Source organism: Callithrix jacchus, chromosome 21 (assembly GCF_049354715.1).
Source record: "Callithrix jacchus isolate 240 chromosome 21, calJac240_pri, whole genome shotgun sequence".
Taxonomy (NCBI): domain Eukaryota; kingdom Metazoa; phylum Chordata; class Mammalia; order Primates; family Cebidae; genus Callithrix; species Callithrix jacchus.
In genome coordinates this window covers 32,620,895-32,647,225 of record NC_133522.1, presented here as the reverse complement: position 1 = coordinate 32,647,225, position 26,331 = coordinate 32,620,895, and the positions used below count along the sequence as shown (strand labels likewise).

Genomic DNA, 26,331 nt, shown 5'->3' with positions numbered 1-26,331 from the left:
CAGCACTTTGGGAGGCCAAGGCAGGCAGATTACCAGAAGTCAGCCAGGCTCAGTGGCTCATGCCTGTAATCCCAGCACTTTGGGAGGCCAAGGCAGGCAGATTACCAGAAGTCAGCCAGGCTCAGTGGCTCATGCCTGTAATCCCAGCACTTTGGGAGGCCAAGGCAGGCAGATTACCAGAAGTCAGCCAGGCTCAGTGGCTCATGCCTGTAATCCCAGCACTTTGGGAGGCCAAGGCAGGCAGATTACCAGAAGTCAGCCAGGCTCAGTGGCTCATGCCTGTAATCCCGGCACTTTGGGAGGCCAAGGCAGGCAGATTACCAGAAGTCAGCCAGGCTCAGTGGCTCATGCCTGTAATCCCAGCACTTTGGGAGGCCAAGGCAGGCAGATTACCAGAAGTCAGCCAGGCTCAGTGGCTCATGCCTGTAATCCCGGCACTTTGGGAGGCCAAGGCAGGTAGAACACGAGATCAGGCGTTTGTGACCTGGCCAACATAGTGAAACCCCATCTCTACTGAAAACACCAAAAATTAACCAGGCGTGGTGGCAGGGGCCTATAATCCCAGCTACTCAGGAGGCTGAAGCAGGACAATGCTTGAACCTGGGAGGTGGAGGTTGCCGTGAGCCAAGATCACATCACTGCACTCCAGCCCAGGTGACATGCAAGACTCCATCTTAAGTAAATAAATGGCAAAATTATTTGTACATGTGCTTTGGCTAAAGTCAGGATCGTAGCTAATGTCATCTAAATGTTTTTCCTTAAGAACATGTATCTTCAAAATCTAAGAATCTGAGAGGCTTTTTTTTTTTTTTTTTACTGTTTTAATGTAACCAGCAATGATTGTTTTCATTTGGTCTTGTTTATTAACCCTATCAGTTATACATCTGTACTTTACTTGCTTGTCTATTGCTTAGTTGGTTGGTTGTAGCAAGGCTCAACCATTTCACAGCTGTAAAAGCCCTTTATAAAGACACAGATCATCAATTCAGTAAACCAGGAGATGAGTTGTGCTACATAGGCCTAACTCTGTTAATATTCCTTCATTCATTCAACAAATACTGAATGAGCACATTACTATGTGTCAGTCGTGGTCCTAGAAGCTGGAGATTTTTCAGGGAACAAAAAACTCCCTGGAGTTTCATTCTAATGGAGGAGAACAGAACACAAACAAATAAATAGTGCATCAATTGTGAAAAGACCCCGAAGGAAAAAAGCAAGCTCAAAGGAAAGAGAGTAGCAGGATTGGGAAACAAAAAGGCTGGGTTTTTGATAGGAGGGTCAGGAAACTGTTGATACAGTACCATTTAAGCAGTGAACTTAAAGAAGAAAGGGAAAGAGACTCACTAGTACTTAGGGCAAAGATGTGCCAGGAAGAGGAAACAGCAAAAGCTAATCCTCTGAGGTAGGGAACACTCAGCCTATTTGAGGAAAGGCAAGGAGCCCATTGTGGCTGAAGCATCATGAGTGAAAGTAGAGAATATGAAAACAAAATCATGTAAGTTTCAGAACACAGGTCACATAAAGCCTTGTAAGCCATGGTAAGGAGTTGGGATTTTATTCTGAATGAATTGGGAAGTCAGTGGAAGATATTGAAGTAAAAGAGTGATATATATATATATATATATACACACACACACACACACACACACACACACACGAATACATAGTACATACTTATAGATGCTCATCAAGTTATGATACTAGCTACATAAGTTAGTATCCAGATAAACCCACTGTAAATTGAAAATATTGTTAAGTTGAAAATGCAGGGCTTAAAACCTAGACGACAGGTTGATAGGAGTAGCAAACCACCATGGCACAAGTATACCTTCTATAACTGCATTCTTATCCTCCTGTTATAGATGCTTGATGGTGGCATATGAGAGAGAGAGCTGTGAAATGAAGATACAGGGTTAATGCAAATATGCAGATACACATTCTGATACTATTTCAAATTAAGACACTGTTATCTGTCCCATCACCACATTCATCAATTTCCCAGCAGAGTGCTTCCTCTAACATATCTCTAATTGGCATGTGTAGATGACAAACAAAAAAGAAAATCTTGGGAATTGGGTCACTGCCATGGGTGTTGAAGGAGTTGGAGGTGTAGCTGGGTTGCTGAGTAGCACTGGGAATGGCTGCTAGAGAGGTGGTACCAGAATAAAATCAGGCGTAATTCAAAGTAGGGTGTTGTGGTTTCCTGGAGATTTTTTTTTTCACTTTAAAGTGTTTCCTTGTGCCTGGAGAATGCTGGCAAAACTCTAACCAGCCCTTTTTAGCCTGTCCACCACAAGTACACCCAGAAATAAAACTTCCCAGCACAAGATGAGGTCTCAAAAATTTATTTACATTTTTAAAAGGCCTTAGGTCTTCCCTTTGGAATTTTCTACTAGTCTGTTTGCAGTTTCCTGGACTGGAGCACCGGGTTCTTCATATGGTTCTGTCTACGCTTCTGGATGTTTAAGATCTATATGATACTACACAAGATTCACTGCTGATTTCATTCATTTTATGGAGGGTGGATAGGGACAAGAAGGGTTGTGTCAGATAACATAAAAGTAAGGGCTGATAAGGCCTTGGTTTTTACAACTGTTCTTATGGAATATTTTATTAGTTTTCTGCCAGAACTAAGATGTCCCACAGCACAGGAGGCCTTCCACCTCCTAAAGGTATTGCAATTTGTGGGATATTTAATATCTTTTGGAAGTAACTTTGAGCAAAGCTAAAGGAAAAATGGGAAATATTATTTTTCTGTGTGAAGCAGGCTCACTGTACACAGCTTACCATTTTCACTGAGTCCAGTGAGACAGAATACACTCATATAGAACAAGTCACGTGAAGCAGATTTACTACTTAAATAGGCAGCAAAGGACAGCAAAAGCCTAGGATTCATTACAAGCCAGTTCCCCAAGTCTCAGGAAAGTTGCTTGGTACGAATGGAGTCTTGACTGTGCTGTGTGACTCTCCACTTGCGCTGCAGCTGAGGGACCCTGAAAAGCAGGTTTCCCTGAGTTTATACCCTAGGGTCATGTAATCACTGGACTAAAGCATTGGAAGACATGCTGCTTCTAGTGGGAATAGAACCCAGGCCATTTCAGCCAGTCCCTCCCTATCTCAGGACATTACAGTCCCAGCACATTCTACAGTTATTATTAAGAATTACATTAATGAAAGTCTGTCTGAGTGTCAAAAAGTTTTTTTTGATAGAAAGAAAGGAACTACCAGTGAGAAAGTGGGGAGAACTGGGTCAGTCTGTCCCACATGTGGCTCTTCCCTTTTAAAATGAATTTAAGGCGTGTCTATGCTTCCAAAGTTGGAAATGTTTAGTCTATCACCAGGAAAGTCCAATTTTCCCTACATTTCCCATGACCAGTAATTAGCTGTGTGTCTGATGCTTATTTAAGCATTCATAAATAGGAGATGGATGTGGAGATGGTAACAAAATATAGAGAATCCATTTTAAATTTATGAATGTAAAATCATTGCTCATTCTCAAATTAGTCAATTACAAAATTAAATTTACAAACCAATAAAATGTCCATGTCAGTTACCAGATTTTAGTCTCTTATCCCCATATGACAATCAATGAGAGCCTCAAATCTAAAAATAGCAATATTTTCATTCTAAGATTAGTGTTTTCCTTGAGTCAATAGTTCGTGGCATTTTTTAGCTTTCTCTAAAAGCTACTCCTGTAAAATGAGTCAAAGTAAAAGAAGATAAACATAGACATTTTACAGAAAACTGCTATCTTTATAATCAAGTGCTTTTTTCCTAAAATAACAATGTTGTTTTCTAACTCTGAGCCAAAACAAGACGAGCCGGCGGTTCAATGAGTATGTTCTAATGAAGTACTGCTATTCTGATCCTGCCTTAAATGCTCCTATTTTATATCGCTGAGTGACATAAAAATACACAAAGTCTTCAATAGATACAGAACAAAAATTAATTGAACCCAATATTTAAATCACTAAACCATCCTATTTCCTAAGATACATCTAATGAACAACAAAATATTCTAATTTCTCTGAAAAAAGGGGAGGGGAAGGAGAAAGGAGCTTATAACGTTCTAACATGCTTGAGAAGGATGTGGACCACTGCCTCCAAATATGGATTTGGAATAGCTAAACAAATTGACATGGTTAATAATTTTTCTCTTCAGCTCTCTGCACATGATTCAGTCTCAACTACTGATCCCTAAACAATTTTTATTTGTCTAAAAGCAGTGGAATTTTTTTTAAAGATATGGTTCAAACAAAATTTTGAGACTTGGGTTTATCTGTGACAGCTGCCTTTCTTCTGACTTAACTTCCCCCAGCCCTATGGTGCATACCTGCTTTCAACACCAACGATAATGAAAAATGGTCTTGGTTATTTTTCCTCTTCTATGACATAAATTGTTCCAGGAATTGGTCTAGAAAGGATATGAGATGTGTGTGTGTGTGTGTGTGTGTGTGTGTGTGTGTGTGCAGGGGCTGCATGTGCACTTTGAGGTTAGAGTTGGATTTGAATCTCAGCTCAACAACTTACAAAGTTACATAATTTCTCTGAGCCCTAATTTCCTCACTTGCAAATTGTTAAGTTACTTAGTATGATCTGGTGCTTTAACTGTGCTTCCAAGACCTGTCTGTGATGGCTAACTCTGTGTATGAACTCAGCGAGACTATGGTGCCCGATTGTTTGGTCAAACACTAGGCTTGATGTTGCTGTGATTTTGTAGATGTGATTAACATTTACAATCAGTTGACTTTAAATAGAGATCATCTTCCATAGTGTCAGTAGGCCTCACCTAATCATTTGAAGGTCTTAAGAAGAAAGACAGGATTCCTGAGGAAGAAGCAATTCTGCCTCAAGACTCCAACACAGAAACTTCACGTGAGTTTTCAGACACTGGTCTGCCTTACAGAATAGGTACTTGTCAACCCCCAAGTTCACATAAGCTAATTCCTTAAAAATTAATATCTCAGCTGGGCAAGGTGGCTCACACCTGTAATCACAAATTACAATTGTAATTTGGGAGGCTAAGGCAGGTGGATCACGAGGTCAAGAAATCGAGGGCATCCCAGCCAACACTGTGAAACCCTGTCTCTACTAAAAATACAAAAATTAGCTGGGCATGGTGGCTCATGCCTGTAATCCCAGCTACTCTGGAGGCTGAGGCAGGAGAATAGTTTGAACCCAGGAGGTGGAGGTTGCAGTGAGCCAAGATCGTGCCACTGCACTCCAGCCTGGCAACAGTGCGAGACTCCATCTCAAAAAAAGAAAAGAAAAGAAAAAAAATATGTCTCTGTATACACACACCCATACCCTATTGGATATATTTTCTGAAGCACTTTGACGGATACACTAACTCACACTGTTGTTATGATGATGAGAAGATAAGTTCTGTGTGGGGCTAGATAGTAAGTATCCACTAAATGCTGGTTTCTTACTCCTTTCCCACCTCCTCCCAAAATGTTACAGGCAGTTCACTCATAAGGTTAGCTCTAAAAGCAAATTGGCCTTATTCTTTGATGTCTCAGGAGAGTCAGGGAAAGGAGCAAAAGAGAGAATCACAAGGGATAGATGCTCCCAAGAGGACGTAGCTATAGGTGTTGATCTGTCTTTTGCTATAATTTACTCAGAAAAGCTGGCTTGGACAGAAAAACGTTTAAGTCCAGTGTGTCATTTCGCCCAAGCTGGATCTCGCTCCACCAGAGAAGGCCAGATGCTGGCTGGAGTCTCTACATTTTAAATGAAAGTATCAGCTTAGTTTTTGAACATCATCTCACATCAAACTCAGGACCAAACTGTGCTTCACTTGGGCTCTGGCATCTAAAAAGTAAGTGGAGAAAAAGGATTTAAAAATAACCTCATCAGGAAAAACATGGCAAAGTGAGGCTAAAGTTCTTTTATGTTGCTAAATGTCATAAAAATAATGCAATTCATTAAACATCATCACTGCTCTTTATTCAAATTTCTAAGGGACAACTTAAGCCAAAGTCAGTTCAGTTACAGTGCTGACGCTATTCTCATAAGACAAATTGATACCATCTTATTTCTCAATAACTAGACAAATAATTCACTCTCTTATCTCTTTCCAAACTCTCTGACAACTTTCTGTAATGGGTTAAACCAATTTCTACTGGAAAAATATTTATTGTTGTGATCATTGCTTCAGAAAACATAATCATGAACTTCTACAATCCAACTAAATCAATTTAAGACTTCAAAATTTTGTCAGTCTTCTTCATATATTGAAAACTCATGTTAAAATATATGTGTCTGGTAAAGACATGAGGATCAGGTGCACTCAGGCCATAGTAGAATATAAATTGGGCAGCTCTTCCTGGAGAGCAGCTTGGTAACATACACCAAATTGTAAGATGGGTGTAATGTTTTAACTCCATGCTTCCACTTTGAGGAAATTGTCTAAAAGAAATAATGGTATACATATGCAAAGATGTGTGCATCCGAATTGTAATGGCCATGTTAAATATGACAAAAGACAAAAATCAACATAATCGTGCATCAAAAAGTCTCAACTCACGTGCTCATGCATTCAGTGAAATACGATATAGCTACTGCAAGTGAATCACACAAAACTATGTTATGTCCACATTATATGAAGTACAAAAAGGAGAATGTATAGTGTGCTCCCATTCTGCATTTAATGATCCTATCTGTATATAAAATCCAGAATACTTTCGTCGCTGGGATGTCAAATGAAAGGATACTATTTTCTGTGATATAATTTTTATTACTTTCTGAATAAACAGTCCATTAAATTTTATAATCAGAAATCAAGAGTTATTTAAAATTCTAACTGGAGATAAATTAATATAAAATATTTTTTTCACATATTTTAAGGGGAAATTTTGATTTGAGGGGTTTCAGAAAATTAACTGGTAATTCTTAATGAGAGGCATAAGCAGAGGAGGATTTTTTTCACATTGAAACAAAACAGAATTCTGTGAAATCAAGGGAACCCACAAGAAAATATTTAAGTGCTCATAATCCTACAAATAACGATTTAGGCTGAGATCCACAGTACTATGCAGTACATTCCTCAGTGTCTCTAAATCTGTGGAGGAGCATGAACAGCCTGCCAATGAATGCCTTAAGTATCCTGAGGACCAATTCCAAGCACCGTCTGCCTATCATTGACTCTATTATGTGCAATTTGACAAAGCTTTTGTTATTATCTCCACTGGAGCTATTTTTACATTGTAAGTTTGTGTAGTAATTTCTCTCTGGGTATTTTTCCATTGATTCTCACAGCAAGCCCTTCTAAAAAGGAAACTCAGGCCAGATATGTTTCAACATGTGTTCAGTGGTAAGGAATGCTCAGTCATTTTTGAAGAGTAATGATGTGTGGAACAGGGAAACACCTCTCATTTGTCTATTAAGACAATAAACTAAAAGGCAGTCATCTGACTTTCTGCTCAAGGACTCAACTGTGAATAGAGAGCACAATAAATACAGCTTCTTTTAGCTTGTCCGAAAAGGTGATAGTAAAATGAAATTAATGTAAACAAACAAATTAATAGAGAATAAGATGATAAAATGTAATAGATAATTTAGGAGATCCTGGAGGCCCCTTGCTACATCAGTCTTAGTCCTTGAATTTCTGCATAGCTGGGGGGTGGAAAATGGTCCCTGGGGAAAAGCCAGGGCAGAGTGGAAGCATCTGGAGGACTGAGTATACCACCTATCTGGTAAATGGTATGCAGTTATTTTTATATTTTAGCAGTGGTTCTGCATCTCATCCCCAGGGTACATCATTGATTTTTCCAGCTGATATTGAGACTAGAAAGCATACCTTAAGTCAGTGTTTCTCAATGTATATTCCTTCAAGTTAGTGATTCTAAAATGTGTGTATTTTGCTTTCCAAAGGACATTTTTTGGTTGTCTCAACTTAAGGAGAAAATACCAGCATCTAGCAGGCAGACATGAGAATCCTGCTAAAGATCCTACAGCTCCCACAATAAAAAATAATCTGGTCAAAAATGTCAATAGGGTCAAGTTGAGAAACACTGCCTTAAGCATTATGCATAAAAGAAACAATAAATTCTTCTAATCATTTTTCTTGAATCAATAATTGATATTTCAATGACCAGAAAAAAAGATTTTAATCCAACAGGATATGACACAAAAACAGCTTTGACACTGCTAATATCTATGCTTGTCATAATGTGAACTATATTTTTCTTGCTCTTGATAAAACACAGGAAACCTCAGACTAACATCTTCAGATTAGTTCAGACATGCCAATGAAGAATCATGTTCTATTTTCGAAGTCAAAATGCCATGCACAGATTCTTTTAGAAAGTCTTCATGTTCACAAAACGTAGTAGTAAGTTATTTCCTGCAGAGATCTCAGAAGATTAGACCACTAACATGAATGTGTGAATGAGTAAATGTCACATGTAAAATTCCTGAGACAAGATGCTTAAAATTCCCGAGACAAGATGCTTTAGAAACCTTGACCTAAAGGCCACTGGTTCTTTGAATCCACTTCAGCAATTTGAGTGTGTGTGTGCATGTGTGTGTGTACCAAAAATCCCAGATGTGACATTGCTGAAATATGAGTTTGCAAATGCGCAGTGTCACACCATTAGAGAGAAACTTCCATCTATACTAAAAAGAGGAAGGCTCAAATGCTTCTTGAGAGGAAATGTTTTACAGTCCTATAATTTATTATTCTAGTATTTAGTATCATTAGAAATAAATGATTAAAAACTGTATTTTTTCAGGGCATATTTTAAGAAATAGTGAATTTTAAAAAGACAAATAATGCCTATATGAGCCAATGTACAAACTCAGTGAACAGTCCAAAGATACATTTTTTCCTAAGGATTTCCTAAGGATTATGTCAAAAGATTTGTCCTATTTCTATTAATTGTCATTGATTTGTCATTGGTACAATCTGAAGTTGGAGAGTACTTCGTAAAGAGCTTATCCAAGGCTAGCTCCATTGTGGATCAACTCGTCATTCTTCTGGCTTACAAGAAAGACCTCTGCACTACTTGGTTTTGTTCAAGTTACTGACAGTACCAACAATGCCTGTCCAAACACTTCAAAAATTGGCACTTCTTTAAATAATAAGAAAAAATGGTCATTTTAAATTATTTTTAACTCCTGGAACTTTTTAGCTATTTCCACAGTTGTAGGATTCCAGACATAATACCCATCTTTAATTTTCAGGACAAGGCATCAGCAGAAAAATAGTTTACAAAAGGAAATCAAAGTCATACGTTTTTTGATGTATCAGGATCTAAGTGAAAAAAAAAATAAAGTATAAACCAGCAATTTACAACATGAGCAAAATTTGAAAATTTCTACCACAATTTTCTCCTACAAAATTCCACTAATTTGCACAGCAATGTGAATGTACTTAAATGCTACTGAATTTGCACACTTCAACACGATTAAAATGGTACATTTTTGCTATACATACTTTATCACGATAAAAGAAATCCCATTAGAAACTATGAGGAAAAGTCAGTCCATGGAGTAAAAATTTTCAAAATGAGTCTCTTTCTAGAATCATAGAAATGTACTGAAAATTTGAATCCGTGCCAGAATCTCAGCATCAACCACAGTTTCTTACTCCCTCTTTAACGTTCATGGTGCTGTGCATACTCATACCAAAATGGTCCATGTGTTGAATGTGTCTTGTGCCTTTCCTCAGGTTCTTCTGGCTCAAAGTTTTTCACTGCAACTGTCACTCAACAACCACCTCATTATCAAAGGTGTAGCCTCACAGCACCTTTCCTCAGATGCACCACTCAGCTATCAATCCTGCTCTAGGGCTTCCACTCTTCTACTGCCTGGTAGGCCTGTGGAATCTGCCCAGCCATTCTGATAGGTGTGTAGCACCAGAGGCATGAGAGACTTAACACCACATGGGAAAACAGGCAACTCTAAGACATTCTACACAGCTTATCAGAGGGGCCCCTTCAGATCTCACAAGGTTGAAATAAAGATGTTGACCATGCTTGACTCTAATTTGGAGGCTTTGAAGGAGAATCCATTTACTCTGGAGGTTGAAGTGTTGGGGGAAGCAGCAAAGAAGAAGGGACTTACAGAGTGTCCACATAAATTGGTTCTGAGTAATGTATACACTGGGAACAACAAACTGCAGCAAACTGCGGGAGGCCTCTGGAGAGGCAAACTTCTCCATGCTTCGTGTTCCCATGTAGGGGAAGCTAGGCTCTGTTACCATAAACATTGTGCTCAAGGACGTAAAACCCCTTCATAGCACTATGACGTAACCAGACATGTAGGCTCCCTGTGAGCCTGCATTCCACCAGCTGCACATAGACAGTAGGCTAAAGATGACCGCATGTTCTTCTTCTGTGAAACTCCCAAACTGCCACTGTTATCAATCTTTAGAATAACACCAGTATCGGCTCACTGATTGATTCACTCCACCATCAGGTCACCCTCTCCCCACCATCACTCCACTCCTACCCTATAGATCAAAGTGATGGTAACCAATAAACAGTGTGGATGATCAGAGCTCGGGGCCTTCACTGTCTCCTCCAGTAATAAGTGATGGCCCATTGGTCCCGCTTTCTCTCTTAATCTGTCTTTTTCTCATTCCTTTGTCACCACCAAACTCAGGGTAAACTCGGGGTACCCATGGGTGTGATGTGGGGCTGGTTCCCCACATTCTGGTGCCCAATGTGTGGGGCTCTTTAATTCCTACATGAAGAAATCCAGTTCTATGGTAGCCACAGGGTGGAGGTATCATTTCCTTGCTGACTGTCAGCCAGTGATCACTCTCAGCACTTAGAGGTTGCTCTCTGCTCCCTGCATGTGGCCCCCTCTGTTGAGATTCAGTCAGGCTGGTGGGAGAAATTTTAGTTATGGAGCATATATACAAACCCTTTTGGAAGCCCTAAGGGTTTTTATTGTAGTTCTTGGCTAAAGGCAGCCTTGTCCCCTTAGTTAAATAAATTAGAGTAGAAACAAAGGAATGTGGGGAGTTTACCTAACTAATTTGTCTACTCATGTGGTCCTATAAACTAACCCTCCAGATGGCTCTCTCAGCGGGGAGGTAGACCAGGGATATTACTCACTAATGGTGTTTGCTTTAGGCCTTGGAACCTAGCCTTTAATCTCTGTCCTCTAGTGGTGTTGACTCAAAGCCTTTGTTATTTGATGTGTGTGGAATAAAGGCCAGTGAGGCCAACATGTAGAGGCCCATGGCTGCTATCTCTTTCCAGCACTCTCCTCAAGTGTCTGTGAGTGGCCTAGACACCCCAGCCCACTCATTCACTGAATATTGTGTGAGTGAATTTATTCATCTGTCGTTGAGTAAAGGTCTGCAGGACAGACCTCCGCAGGGTCTGCAGGACCCCGACACCCCTCCATCTTCAAAGACAGAACATTGAATCCTTCTTATACTTCACATCCCTCTTACATTTCATTCTGCCACCAGCCAGAGCATATCTATCTATATAGATAGTAGATTTCTGTATGAGTAGCATAGTCTAATGCTGGAAGGACACTCCAGGAATAATGGGCACTGTGCTTTCCAAGAAATGAACCTCAGTGGCTGGAAGATAAGGTTAAAGGGAGAATTTTCTGTGAATACTCTTTTATGACTTTTAAATTTTAAACCATGTGAATATATTGCCTATTTAAAATTAAATAAAATTAAAAAGAAATGCAATTTTCTTTTATTGATGTTGTAACATCTTATTGATATGAGAAGAGCTAAATATTGAAGCTGATTCCAGTCATACAATTTGATTTTTTTAAAAACACATATGGCAGAGTTGTCATCTGAGAAATTACCTAAGAAATTCAAGCTTATCATAGATTATCTCCCCATAAAAAGTGCTTTTTATAGAGAAAACAGTATTTCAGAAAGCAATCATCATGTTATATGGTTACATTTTAGACAGTATCTGTCGAAAATACTGAAATACACAACTGTTGGTTAGAAGCTATTTCTGGTGCCCTCTAATTGGTTATAGCTCAAAAGTGGTGGAAAAGTGTGTGCCATGCATCAGACTATGAAACTAACAGTCAAAGGCATGTTCCTTTTCTGTGAAATGTTATGCAGAAGCCTTGGTCCAGAAGAACATTCCAGGGAGATTTGTGTGGTTACTTCAGGGAAGAATTCCTTTATTTTGGTAGACTTCTTTTTAAAATAGTCCCATGTGCTTCTAGTGCCATATTGGACTCTGACATATTAGTCAGCTATTGGCAAGATTTGTATTGCCTGGAATTAGTTTTTACCTCTTTTTCCCTCTTGTGGAATTTCAGCAATTTACAGATAGTAAACTTACAAGAGCAGTTGTTATAATCCCTTAAAAGCAAAGAGATAGCTGAAGAGCATATGTCAGTCTCTAAAGATGACCAAATAGGAAAATTTGAAGAACTGGGCCACCAAAACTAGCTATATTTTTCATTCTTGCACATGTATAATCCGTGAACAGGAATGAAAGTCAGTCTTGCTGAACTGTTATTGAAGCAATGACACAAAACTTTCAGAAGTCTCCATGCAGTCCAGACTGGAAATTCCAATCATTGATTTTTGTTTTCTAGGAGACATAAAGCTGAAATAAGATGACTTTCTAACATTTTCTTAAAGTTCTAGGTTTCTCTCAAGTCCTTTGTCCAACACAGTATTGCCCATTTAAAGAATTGGATCTACCCCCATTGTATTAGTTTTTATGCTGTGTAACAAATTATCACAGATTTAACAGCTTAACACTATATCTATTTACTAGCTCACAGAACTGTAGATCAGAAGTCCAGGTGGGTGCAACTAGGTTCTCTGCTTCAGATCTCCCAAGGTGGAAATCAAGATGTTGACCATGCTTGACCCTTGTTTGGAGGCTCTGAAGGAGAATCCAATTGATCCTGTGATTGAAGGAATCCAGTTCTATGGCAGCCACAGGGTGGATGTCTCATTTCAATGCTGGCTGTCAGCCAGTGATCACTCTCAGCACTTAGAGGTTGCTCTCTGGTCTCTGAACATGACCCCCTCCATCTTCAAAGACAGGACATTAAATACTTCTTGTTTTTTTTTTTTGAGACGGAGTCTCGCTCTGTTGCCCAGGCTGGAGTACAGTGGCTATCTCAGCTCACTGCAACCTCTGCCTCCCAGGGTCAAGAAATTCTCTGCCTCCACCTCCCAAGTAGCTGGGATTACAGGAATCCTCCAACATGCCAGGATACTTTTTGTATTTTCAATAGGACAAAGTTTCACCATCTTGACCAGGCTGGTCTTGAACTCCTGACCTCATGATCCATGCGCCTCAGCCTCCCAAAGTGCTGGGATTACAGGCATGAGCCACCACACCCAGCTGGAATCCTTCCTACACTTCACATCCCTCTTCCATTTCCTTCTGCTACCGGCCAAAGAAATCTCTGACTTTCAATAACCCAAGATTAGATTAGGCCCACCCGGACACTCTCCATTTTCCCACACAAAATACCACAATCATGGGAGTGATACCAGAGGCAAAGATTATGAGGACCATTTTTAAATTCAGCGCCCCCCTCACCTGCTAATGTCCTTTTTTGCATTCACCATAGAGTGAGCATACAAATTGTGATTTAAGTAAACATGGTCTTTAGGACTTCCCATTTATGTTTAATTACCAAATTCACAAAAATAATTCTGCCTATCAACAGGTTTGAATCACATCAACTCTTCGTAAGTTCTATGAGCTACCAATGCCATATTCTGCTCATTCATATGAGTTAGCATATAGTTTTAGGTATAATAGTCAATAGTAGACCAGGGTCAATTCTCTTTCCCCTCACCCACATATATATGCCACATTGGGGGTTTTGTTTTGTTGTAGGATAGCATATTCATTTAATCACAGTCTAAAATTTTTCCTGAAAACATGGTGATAAAAGCGTACCAGGATTATGAATACTACAATATTCTAGCATTCTACAGGGCATAACATGATGTATACTGGTAAGTTCTCTGTGAGTCAGGATAGTTGAACTATCTGTGGTAAAAAGCAAAATACATCTCTGCCAAGACTAGGTCACCAATCAGAATGATTAACTCCAAGTGCAGAACTTGGACTTGGCTAAGAACTGGAAACTTACTAACTTAAGGGGCAAGTCTCCTCTCAATCTCCTGCCTCATGTTTAACTGGAGAACTATGTTCATTCAAGATGCAGAACAACTTGAAGGGGAACATGTGGAAACTGTATCCTCTCATCAGTTCTACTCTAAATATAGTGGCTTCCTTTTCTGATGGCTTCTGCTATGCTTTAAGCAAGCATGAGACGTGAAAGTCTGTTTTGTGGGAAGAGAAATCAATGAAATTTCAAATAACCAGTTCACTTAGTGAATTTTATTTTCTACTCACATAATCTAGACTTATAACAGAAACTTTCAAGAATCTTTTTGTGCATAAACATGGCTGTAATATTTTATATTACAGATTTTTATTGCTTATTTTGCAGCATCCTTCTAAAAGTAGTATTAAGTACATTTTTTTTCATTTTACACGTGGGAAAACTGAGACTACAAGGTGGCTTTGATCTGCCTGACTCACGTGCTGTGACAGTACAAGAAAATATATAAAGATTTTCAACCACTGTGCCCACAAAAAGAAGGTGGTGAGCACGTGACAAAACTATAGGATATTTGTTTTTTACTTTGTGTTTTATCGATTAGATAGAAATTTAGTCTTAATAGAATTACAAATCCAATCTGAGTTGGATTAAATTGCAGAAAAGGACAAAACTAGGTGTTTTTATGTATAACGGAAAAGCAAAGAACCACCACGCAATGCACCTACCCTAAAAATCGCACTATTGGTTGCTCTCACAAGTGTTTGGTCAAATATTTCAAAGGATATATCATCACATGCTAGAAGAAAGCATAATTAAGACTGCCTGCTGGCATTACCCTACCACAATATAATCAGTTTATTCAGAAGCCCCACTTCGTCTTCCGAAGGTTGATTCAGGAGCTTCTTAATCTGACATGATATGTTTTATTATGTTTTCATTCATAATGAATATAGGAACAGTTAATATAGAAGCTTATCCTTTATTGAAAACAATATATTATAGAGAAAAACTCTTACTCCATTCTAAAAAGCAATCTTCCATTTCCCAATAATAGATTTATTAACCATCTAAATTTGATTTTTTTCATGAAGCTAATTTTTAATTCTGTTCAACAAGTACATGAAAGGTCTTTTATACCAGAAAAAAAAAATGGTGACTATTTTAGGCTCAACATTCATTAAGTATCAAAAGCAATGAACTTCACTTAGTTTGCATTTAATAAACCTTATATTTATTGAAGCTTGAAACTAACTCTTGGTTATTACCACTTATATAACATTGATTTCGTGCTTATATAAAAGCATGATCCAGGTGACATTATCCAAATTAAAAAAGAGAAAATTCCCCATAGGGATTATCTACTACTCATAAAGGGACACTTTAAGACTACCTGAAGATTTGCTATACCAAAATAAGTTTCAGGAGTGGTTGACAAAAATATTCTCTGGACTCCTAGAAATAAACTGTTACATTTTGAAACATTAATTTCCCTTCCTTTGACCCAATTCTAGCAAGTGAGAATATATTTTTAGTCCCAGATATGTAGTTTCAGGCCCCTGGTAACAACTCTTGCCCTTCTTTGTCATTCCAAAAATCCATAGCTCTCCTGGGCACAATAGGAGTTTTTTTAAAAAAATAATATTTATTCAATTCCAAAATAGTCAGGGCCTTATGTTGGGCAAAGAAATCAGCCCCCATTCACAAAATCATTGCTGATAACATTTAATTATTTAAGCTTCCATTTGGTAACTGTATATGTTCAAGAGACAAAATATAAATTTATATTTTCTATTTGGAGTCTGGATCAAGTTTATCCTCAAACCAATCTTGAAGGGAGACAGATGACATACCGAGGACCTATCTCAAGGATGGTCTTCTGGCATTAATTTGAAAGAGTGAAGAACCTGGATTGTTTTTTCTCTAGTACTCACCAGAAAGTGTGCTTCAAAGCATGAGCACATCTTATTCATGGACTTTTTCGGAATATCCTTCTTCTATTTGTGAGTCTCAGCAGCAGACAATCCCCAGGGAGCTACTCTGGGTGTGCTAGACATCATGGACCTGGCAGTACAAAATGAGAAATGACAAGCTGACCCTCCACTTGAAATTGATCTGTTCCTTTACACTTTGAAGTTTAAAGACTTATTTGTCATTCTTACTCACTCTGTAGATATGGAATCCTCTTGTAACAGTTTCTGGGGTTGAAGTTTCGTCACTATGCAGTATTTTACTACTCCAGGGATGCGTGACCTGAGTATGATTTATAGCCCAGCCAGTAAGCAAAATGACAACATGTAGGAAAGAGTAAATTTACTGACTCCAGAGCTAAGTATTCATCTCAAAGATTTACAGTAGGAATGACCAAGAGACATCAGTAGCCAAGAAGTACTGCTAGACTCCTTCAATTCATAGTGTTTGTTATTTCAACCTACCTAAGAAATGGGGTTGAAACAAACATTGTCTGTTATTCCCTGTATAGTATAGTAATGGTGGTAATGGCAGTGATGTTGAGAGAGGAGAAAGGAAAAAAAAACCGTCAGGCAGGCAGTTAGGGCGGGTCCTTGGTTGAATTCTTTCAAACAAAGTAACAGCCTGCAGGCACAGTTAAGGAAACTTGCACAAGACATATACTTGCCTGAGACATGCCCACAGCTGCACAGATAAGAAAAGCTACCCAGGTGACTTGCCCAGACATGGCCACAATGGAAAATTCTGTTTCCTAACATATGTCCAGTAAGAAAAGCAAAGCAATATGGAATAAGTAACTCAAGCTAAGGGCCCACATATGCACTAGGAGGATGGGATGGAGCTACAAGAAATTGTGCCTTATGCAAATAAGATGTCCAGCCTTCATTGGTTTCTTTCTTTCTTTTTTTTTTTTTTTTTTTTTTGAGACAGAGTTTTGCTCTCGTTACCCAGGCTGGAGTGCAATGACACGATCTCGGCTCACTGCAACCTCCGCCTCCTGGGTTCAGGCAATTCTCCTGCCTCAGCCTCCTGAGTAGCTGGGATTACAGGCATGTGCTACCCTACCCAGCTAATTTTTTGTATTTTTAGTAGAGACGGGGTTTCACCATGTTGACCAGGATGGTCTTGATCTCTTGACCTCGTGATCCACCTGCCTCGGCCTCCCAAAGTGCTGGGATTACAGGCATGAGCCACCGCGCCCGGTCCTTCATTGGTTTCTTATAAAAGCCTTTGTATCAACTGTAAAAACAGCAACCCTCTTTCAGGTCCACTCTCTACAGCAGAGAGCTTTATTTTTTCACATATTAAACTTTCACTCCAACCTCACCCTTTGTGTCCATGCTCCTTAATTCTCTTGGTTTTGAGACAAAGAACTTCAGGTGATAACTCACAAGGAGGGACTGCTACATTATGGTGTGTTGGCAAGATTGCAACAATGTCATTAGTGGTAATAGTAATAACTGTCGTAGAAGCATTACAATTTGCTATCCTTATAGTTCTATAGCAGATTTTACTATAACCTTCTGAAGCAGGCCTACTGAATCTAACTGAGAAAATAACTAGCATGTATGTGGTAAGAGAAATGAAGAAGAATCTTCAGGTGATACCGAAAAAACTCCATGAGGACAAGCAAAGAATGTGGACTCAGAAAATGTATGCGCATAATTAGCTAATCCAACTTTAGTATGTATTGAATCTTCCTGACTCTCAACATTATCATTCACACAATGAGAGATTAAATAATACCCAACTTTCTTCTCAATTCAGAAATTTTAAGATTCTATCATTGAATATGCATCTGTACAGTAAGAATTGAATATTCATTTCTCACCAAGATTACTACCAACTCTACATTTCACATTTTTGATCAACATAAACAGTTTTTGTTTGTTTGTTTTTTGAGAAGGAGTTTCACTTTTGTTACCCAGGCTGGAGTGCAATGGTGCGATCTCGGCTCACTGCAACCTCCGCCTCCTGGGTTCAGGCAATTCTCCTGCCTCAGCCTCCTGAGTAGCTGGGATTACAGGCACGCGCCACCATGCCCAGCTAATTTTTTGCATTTTTAGTAGAGACGGGGTTTCACCATGTTGACCAGGATGGTTTTGATCTCTTGACCTCGTGATCCACCCGCCTTGACCTCCCAAAGTGCTGTGATTACAGGCTTGAGCCACCACGCCCTGCCTGTTTTTCTTATTTAATCTTAAGCAACACTTGCCCAGGCATTTGATCAAGACTATAAAACACCTTTCATCATAGGCTGACCAACGTATTGTGGTTTTCCCAAGACTGTCCCAGTTTTAAAACTCCAAGTCCTTTGTCTCAGGAGTCCCCACAGTCCAGTCAAACCAAGGCAGCTGGTCACCCTTCTCACCTCAATATTAGACCAATCACTCCCTTCATATCTCCCTTCTCCTGCAGGCATTAGTTCCCTGAATGAAAAAATTCAGTTCCACCCAGTTACTGATTCAATTTCAACCAAGATAGACCTTCTATAAGGAACTGTAACAGCTATCTTCTAATGGGCCTGGAGAGCCTTGGCCAGCTACTAGCTCACTGAGAATGTATTCCTGTATTGGGTGTAAAATCCTGCTATAACCCTCTGACCTCTTAGCAATGGCCTTGACAAAACTTTCCCCTATTCTCAGATGGGTGTTGTAAACTGTCTTTGTATTCCTTGATCAGGGTCAAAAATTCCCTTTGAACAGCTGAACTTCTCACCTGATAGAGAGTTCTACTACTCTCTGAACTTCCATGAAACATCCCTTAGACTGGGCTCTCTTTCCCTGTTACAAACCCTCCACCCACTCCTGAGGGGGAATCTAGGCTACCCCAGATCAAGCTCAGATGGCCATATACCTCTGAGCACCATGATTTGTGCTAACAGCCGCCCTTGCCACCATCCCTGGTTCCTCTCAATCTTGGCTTCCCAATGCTCCCATTAGCTTGCATTATTGAAGGTTCCAACATGAGCTATGAGGTTCCAGCTCAAACTATGGCCATCCCCACTAATATTAGGATATGACCCTGTCATCCTAAACATGACATTTCTGATATTGGATTCCCTTAGCTTTGATTTATTGCTGAAACCTGTAGTGGAGCAAGTTGTGCTAATGCAGTAGTTTGGGTTCTCTCCCCACATTGATATCAGCTATGCTGCGCTGTGGCTAGAGAAAGGATTAAGTCAGAAAGAGAATGAGATTGCTAACACTCTGACTCTCTTCAAATACTTAATGACCCAACTAGACTTTCATGCAATTTTTTAACATATATGGATTATATAATTTTCACATGAAAAAAAGCATTCACAGAAAAAAAAAAAAAAAAAGAGGATCTTCCACTTCACATGATGTCTTCAGAGGATATGGGATAAGAATCGGATCTCCTGTCAGCTGCCAATCAGTAGATAAACCAAGAATATTGTTTGAATTGAATTCACACTTTCTATTGGAGCTCAGCAATCCTTAGTAGCAAGCTAAGGAATAATAAACACAAGCTCTGTGAGGAAATAAGACCCTCCCTTCCTGACAGAAGGTTAAAAGTAGTCATGCTGCAACATTTAAGAAAGTAAGATCCTCATTCTACGCCAAGACATAGACCTCACAAAAGGCACAGTCAAATGTAGGGAGGAGAGGAAAAGTCCAATAGCAAGTATTGTCCGGTGGCTGTTTCCCCAAGAGCAGTATCAGAGGAGAGGATTCAAGTGTTTCAAAAACTGGGCAAATCTTAAATTTAAAAAAGCATAAAGACCCATGCTCACCACATCCTGGATAAGGAACATCACACAGATTGGGAAATTTGGAGTAGAACAGAGAACAGGAAGAGAGGCAAATTAAGTAGTGGCAACAAAGAGGAGAGCAGTCATGGGGCAAGAAGCCAAGAGCTGCTGGAGCTAGAAACTGCTGAAGAGGCAGGATTGGCAGCTACTGTGGAACAGGACAGCAGAGCAGAAGGGCGAGACAAAGGGAACCACCCATGTCACAGTGGCAGCCTGCTGAGTCAGGGCAAAAACTGAGCTCTATCTGGACAAGAAAAGGTCACACTGGGACCTAAAGGGGTGTCATGAAGGTGACGCACCAGTGCTAAGGAAGGAAACCATGGAAAGGGGGACCTACTCACTCTGCTTTTCCATTATGACCTCATTCTTAAAACTTCTGACAGAAAGCACACATTGCTAAGTTCTTGTCCCTGCATTCACTGACAAGTGCCAGAAGGATCAGGTATGTGAAATTACGCAGAGACCACCCAGACATTTAAATAGTAAACTCATACACATCTAAGACTAATCCAATAAGGAACAATGCAGGAACCTACTAAACATTTTTGCAGGGTCTGAGGGTGATGGAATTTGGCCAAAGTCACTTCGAATAAAAGTGCTTACTACTGTCATTAAATTCCAGATGTGTGAGACAGAGTACAGGAGAGGCAACTGTCTTAGAAAAGGACAGTCTTCCTATAAATCCTCCAGTGATTCCCACCCCCTCGCCCTTCTGAAACACACATTGGAATAAGAATCCTTCAACAAAGAGTTGAGAGACCAAAAGTCAAGATACAGATAAGGCACTTATAGATTATAAAATCTTAGACATTATGTAAATGTTCAGGCTTAATCTTTTATCTGCAAAAGTGAGGGTAATAATGTTGCCTTTCAGTCTTATCACAAATATAAAATAAAAAAGTAAAATGTGAGTATGAAGTGCTAGAAATGTACACTACCATTATGACTATATAAGGATAATAGGAGAAAGCTTTTTTATTTCATTTTTTTTCCTCATTTCTCTACCTAAACCCACAGGAAATATGCCTCTTCCAGATTGAACATCTTTTCAATCTTTGTAAAATATAAGGAAGTACAGAAAAGCCAAAAAAAATTTGGAATATCAAGGTCATCAGGAATGCTGCTTATTGGCTGGGTGTGGTGGCTCATGCCTGTAATCCCAGCACTTTGGGAGGCCCAGGTGGGTGGAACACTAGGTCAGGAGTACAAGACCAGCCTGGCCAACATGGTGAAACCCCATCTCTATTAAAAATACAAACATTAGCCACAGTGGTGGGCGCCTGGAATCCCAGCTACTCAGGAGGCTGAGGCAGAGAATTACTTGAACCTGGGAGGCGGAGGTTTCAGTGAGCTGAGATCACTCCATAGCACTCCAGCCTGGGCAGCAGAGCAAGACTCCATCTCCAAAACCAAAAAATGAAAGAAAGAAATGCTGCTTATTAAGGGCAATTGTTAGATAATGTCTGCATACTAATCATGGGCAGAAGATTAGCATAACTGTCTCAATTCCCTAAGACATTACAAAGCCTTTTCCCCTTGTGTCTCTTCTTAACCCTTTCACAATGCACATTTTACTATGTCCTTCCTCCAAAATTGTGATATTTACCTGATTTTCCACCCATTAGTCTACTTCTCCTTGTGTATAGAATTTAAAGTCACCTGATTATACATTGAAACATTATAAAATATACCTTATTTTAAATCTCTGCATAATACAGTTACAGTGTCTATTATTTGTCAAAGTCTCCTAATGGAGACAAATCCTGACACCACTGTCCTGGCCTTATGGGTTTCTTTATAATTAAGAAAAGGAAAGGGACAGAGGAACGTGAAATGGAGAAGAATTGGGAATACTAGCAAAATTTTAATTTGAAATTCTAAATTGTCTTGGAATCCTCTCTCCCGCCCCATCCCCTACATCCAACTGCTCACTCAACTTATCTTTGGATATATTTTCATTCTGGCCTCTCTCTCTTTAATTCCCAGTTCCCTTTTATAAATACAAATACTCAAAACTCTTTCAATATTCTTTTAACTGGTTCCCTCTTTCAGTCCTTCATTTATCCAGTCCAGCCTCCAGCTGCTATCAGCCTTCTCTATTTAAAGGCCTCTAATTGTTCTATGCTGTTTACAGACAGACATCACATCTCCAGCTACTGACCCCAGATCACACATCCAGGAGACAGGAAGCAACATCTTGACACTTTTCACCATGCATCCTCCTCTTGAATCAGTGGACTATTTGTAACTTTTGCCAGGTGAGATTTTCTTAAATGGAAGCCCATTAAAAAAAACATGGGCCAGGCATAGTGACTCATACCTGTAATACCAGCACTTTGGGAGGCCAAGGCAGGCGGATCGCTTGAGGTCAGGAGTTCGAGACCAGCATGGCCAACATGGTGAAACCCTGTCTCTAGTAAAAGTTCAAAAATTAGCCTGGCGTGGTGGTGCATGCCTGTAATCTCAGCTATTCGGGAGGGTGAGGCAAGAGAATCACTTGAACCTGGGAGGCAGAGGTGAGCCAAGATCACGCCACTGCACTGCAGCCTGGGCGACGGAGCAAGACTGTCTCAAAAATAAATTTTTGAATGATTCTATCTTTTGAATCCTAAAGATTAGCTTTTCATGTAAAAGGTCTTTCTGCTCGATAATAAAACCATTATTCTTGTAGAACTTAGAGTTGGGAAGAAAAACGTTACCAAATCTAACTTATAGCACACTGCTGCGGTTGCTGATTTCTTTTGCTCTTTCAACAAACATTTACATTGGGCCCGGTATGTGTTCTTTAAGTTCTGGGGCACATGTGCAGATGGTGCAGGTTTGTTACATAGGTATACACGTGCCGTGGTGATGTGCGCTCTAGAGTGCTTGGTGCAGTAAACCAAGTGTGTATTCACTGTCAGCTAGGACTGTTAAGGAATTCTTTATAGAAGAAATGTAAACCCATGTTAGGCCCTGTAGATAACAGAGCAAAGAACATCTCAAATGATTTGAAAGAGCATAGAAAAAGTCACAAGTGTGCATACATATGGGGGATACGTTTTAAAATTACTTGAATATAATGAGCATAGTATGTTTGAGAACATAAAATTAATGATTTCATTAATGCCAAGGTCTGGTGCCACCTGTTAAAAAATTTTTATAGCGACTTTTGAATATAGGAGTCATTATCTGCATGGAAGTGAGATGAAAGCTCAGGAAAAGCTCCACATTGTATAATAAATATCTAATGCATCACTTTCAGCACCTAGGCATGAGGGGTTTTGGTAAAGCACGGGAATGAGAGGAGATGGAACAAAAGAAAGGAGCTTCCCATAATTGGAATATATGTTAACATTTTGAAATATTTAGATTCATGAAATAGGCAAAATAATACCTCCAAATGGCCTCTTTGATGTGTTGATATTAACTTGTTGTGATTTCCTGACTTACTGGGTCAAACCATTTCTTTTAGGATTGGAGTTCAGTTTGTTATAATGTATTTGGATAGCATACTAATTATTTATTCTCATATTAATTTTAGAATAACACAATAAAATAGTGTTTCAAAATGGTAGGGGAAGAGAATAGAGAATCCAGAAATAGACCCACCCACTTAGGATCAATTGAGCTGCAACACCTTGGAGAAAGTAGAGACTATTTGACAATAAAAATGAATGATCCATTGGCACAATTAACAACATGGATAAATTTCAAAAACTTGTATGCAGAATGAAAGAAACCAGACACAAAAGAGAACACATAGCAAAATCCTATCCATATGAAATTTTACAATAGTCAGAACTAATCTATAGTGATAGAAATCAGATTAGTAATTGCCTGGAGTAGGAGGTGGAGCTTGGCTATATCTTATTTAGAGAGTAGTGGTTACATGGTATATCCATTTCTTAATGCTGCCATAGCAAACTACCACAAACTGAGCGGCTTAAACAGCAGAAATATTTGTGTCATAGTTCTGGAGACCAAAAGCCTGAGACCAAGGTGTTGGCAGGGCCGTGTTCCCCTCTGACGGTGCTAAGGAAGACTCTGATCCAGGCCTTTCTCCTCACTTTGGGTAGCTGCTTGGCTTATGGAAGCATAACACCAGTCTTCACATGACGTTCTCCTTAGGTGCACGTCTCCATCTCTAAATTTCCCCTTTTCAGAAAGACATCAGTCCTATTGGATCAGGATCCACCTTAATGGCCTCATTTCACTTGATTAGCTCTATAAAGACCCTATCTCCAAGTAAGGTTACATTCTGAGGTGCTGAGGGTTAGGAATTCAATACATCATTTTTTTGGAGGGGACACAATTCAACGCCTAACATATGGCTACACATTTGTCAAACTCATAGACCTGTATACTGAAAATGTGTACATTATAGTTGATATAAATTATACTTCAATAAAGTTGATTTCAAAGAAATTGGATGCTTATAAAAATTGTATTATGTAAATGCATATTACTATAAAACAGAACTTAAAATGCTCTTCTCTAAGTACAGTAGCATGCTGTAAGAATAAAACCTATTTTGTCCTACAATCTTCTGAACTATATTAAGTCCAGCATATTAAATCCAGCCAGAAGAAATCATTTCTTCCATTCATCTTCATTTATAAAATTAACCAACTCTGGTTGAATGCTACTTATATCTTACATAAATTAAGTGATTTCCTGATAAGAACTATTTATTTATTTATTTATTTATTTATTTATTTATTTGAGACAGAGTCTCGCTCTGTCGCCAGGTGCCAGGCTGGAGTGCAGTGGAGTGATCTCTGCTCACTGCAACCTCCGCCTCTCAGGTTCAAGCAATTCTCCTGCCTCGGCCTCCTGAGTAGCTGGGATTACAGGCATGTGCCACCATGCCCAGCTAATTTTTGTATGTTTAGTAGAGACGGGGTTTCACCATGTTGGCCAAGATGGTCTCAATCTCTTGACCTCGTGATCCACCCGCCTCGGCCTCCCAAAGTGATGGGATTACAGGCGTGAGCCACCACGCCCGGCTGACTATTTTATTTTTTTAACGCAAGGATAGGAATACAGTTAAGTAATATAATGAGGTAATGAAACGAGAAATCAAGTCTAGGATTCCACATGATTTTAAATCACTTTGCTTGATTTTATCAGTGGAGTGCAATGTTGAAGAGGAACTCTCACTGTGGAATGAATGAAGGAGAACTCCATAAATCCAGAGACTTACACAGCAAAGGCATTTCAAAGACCAACTATGGATACATACAGAAGCTAGAGACATACAAAGATTGGGTACTTGGCTCAAGGTCACATGGCTAAGAGGCCAAATGGGGACTGGAAACCACATTTTCTGACAACTTGATCTATGCCCTTTCCAAGCGCCTTCTCTGTCCACACTCCTCTTTTGCTCTGTGAAATGCTGGGAAAGAGACGAGCTTAACATAATCACCAGAGAAAGGGAAGATAGAGTTTCATGTCCAAAAATGTCAAACCCTAATTTCTTGGTAGGATAAAAATACAAGAATAAAAAAATGCAATACTCTAAAATTGAATATCATGTGGTAGGATGTGAAAGTTTGAAAAATGCAGATGATTTTTGTTTTAAATGGTTATCAAATCAAATTTTAGTGTATTTGTAAGAGTTTATGTCTTTGGTTAATGAAAGAGCACTCATTTTTTTCCTTTCAATTATAAAAAGTTTCTTGCCTTTAAATGGAGTGAAGCCATAGAGATAGAATGTTATGTTTTTCTAACAAATAATGCAAAGTGAAACGTATTTTATTTGCTTCATTAAATAGGACTTTTGACCCCATGGCATAGTCCTTGCAAAAAAAATAAATTGAAGGTAGAGCAATCTGTGATGTAATCTTGGTGTATATCATGTTCATATATCATGTGCATATATATGAATACACTTGTATTCGTTTTTAATTTACTTAGTTTATTAAATAAAATTGATTGAGCAATTATTACAAGCCTGACTCACCACCAAAAGATTTAAAACATGAAAATATAAGAATATTCCAATTTTCCTTTCTGTTTCCTTATCAAAAGTATTTACTTAGACTGTAACAACTCTTAGAACAAAATAACAAGTTTGGGCCAGCTGCCATTATCAAACTTACCATTATCAAAACTCTTTTCAGAAGTAGATGCAACTTTGACTTACCTCACTGACAATAACTTAATTTTTCCTAGGTTCTAGATGGTCTAGGTGTCCCAGACACAGCAGAGAAATAAAATAAAGACCCTGATACCAGAAAGCTTACATTCCATTGGGAGGAACAAAATAAACAGATAAATAGAAAATAGAATGCAAGCCAGGACAGAAGAATAAGAAAGCCTGGTAGAAAGGTAGAAAGTAATGAAGGAGGGGGATTCGCTTTCTAAATAAGATGATCCAGGCATTTGCACAGAGACCTGAGTAGAATTATGAAGCAAGCCTGTATGTATGTTGGGGGAAAGTATTATATCCAAAGAGCATAGCAAGGGCAAAGATCCCAGTAGAAACATATTCCGTATGTTCAAGGAACAGAGAGGAGACCAGTGTGGCTGGGGTGCATGGAAAAGGGGGAGCGTGATAG

General features: G+C 39.1%; 2 long non-coding RNA genes across 3 annotated transcripts in view; one reads left to right on the top strand and one right to left on the bottom strand.

Annotated features, from left to right (window-relative positions):
* The window catches only part of LOC118149967 (uncharacterized), a 102,785-nt gene extending 86,676 nt beyond the window's left edge, over window positions 1-16,109 (bottom strand). The window contains exon 1 of the long non-coding RNA XR_013530708.1: window positions 15,978-16,109. This is a non-coding gene — a long non-coding RNA (uncharacterized LOC118149967). The remainder of the gene's footprint in view (window positions 1-15,977) is intronic.
* A 3,950-nt stretch (window positions 16,110-20,059) lies between these two features.
* On the top strand, window positions 20,060-25,299 carry LOC118149966 (uncharacterized). 2 transcript variants are annotated; one of them, XR_004737745.2, is made up of 3 exons: window positions 20,060-20,231; window positions 21,924-22,047; window positions 24,902-25,299. It is a non-coding gene; the product is annotated as an uncharacterized LOC118149966 (long non-coding RNA). The 2 variants fall into 2 exon arrangements; XR_004737746.3 differs by lacking the exon at window positions 20,060-20,231 and adding an exon at window positions 20,810-20,969.
* Window positions 25,300-26,331: the final 1,032 nt, after the last annotated feature.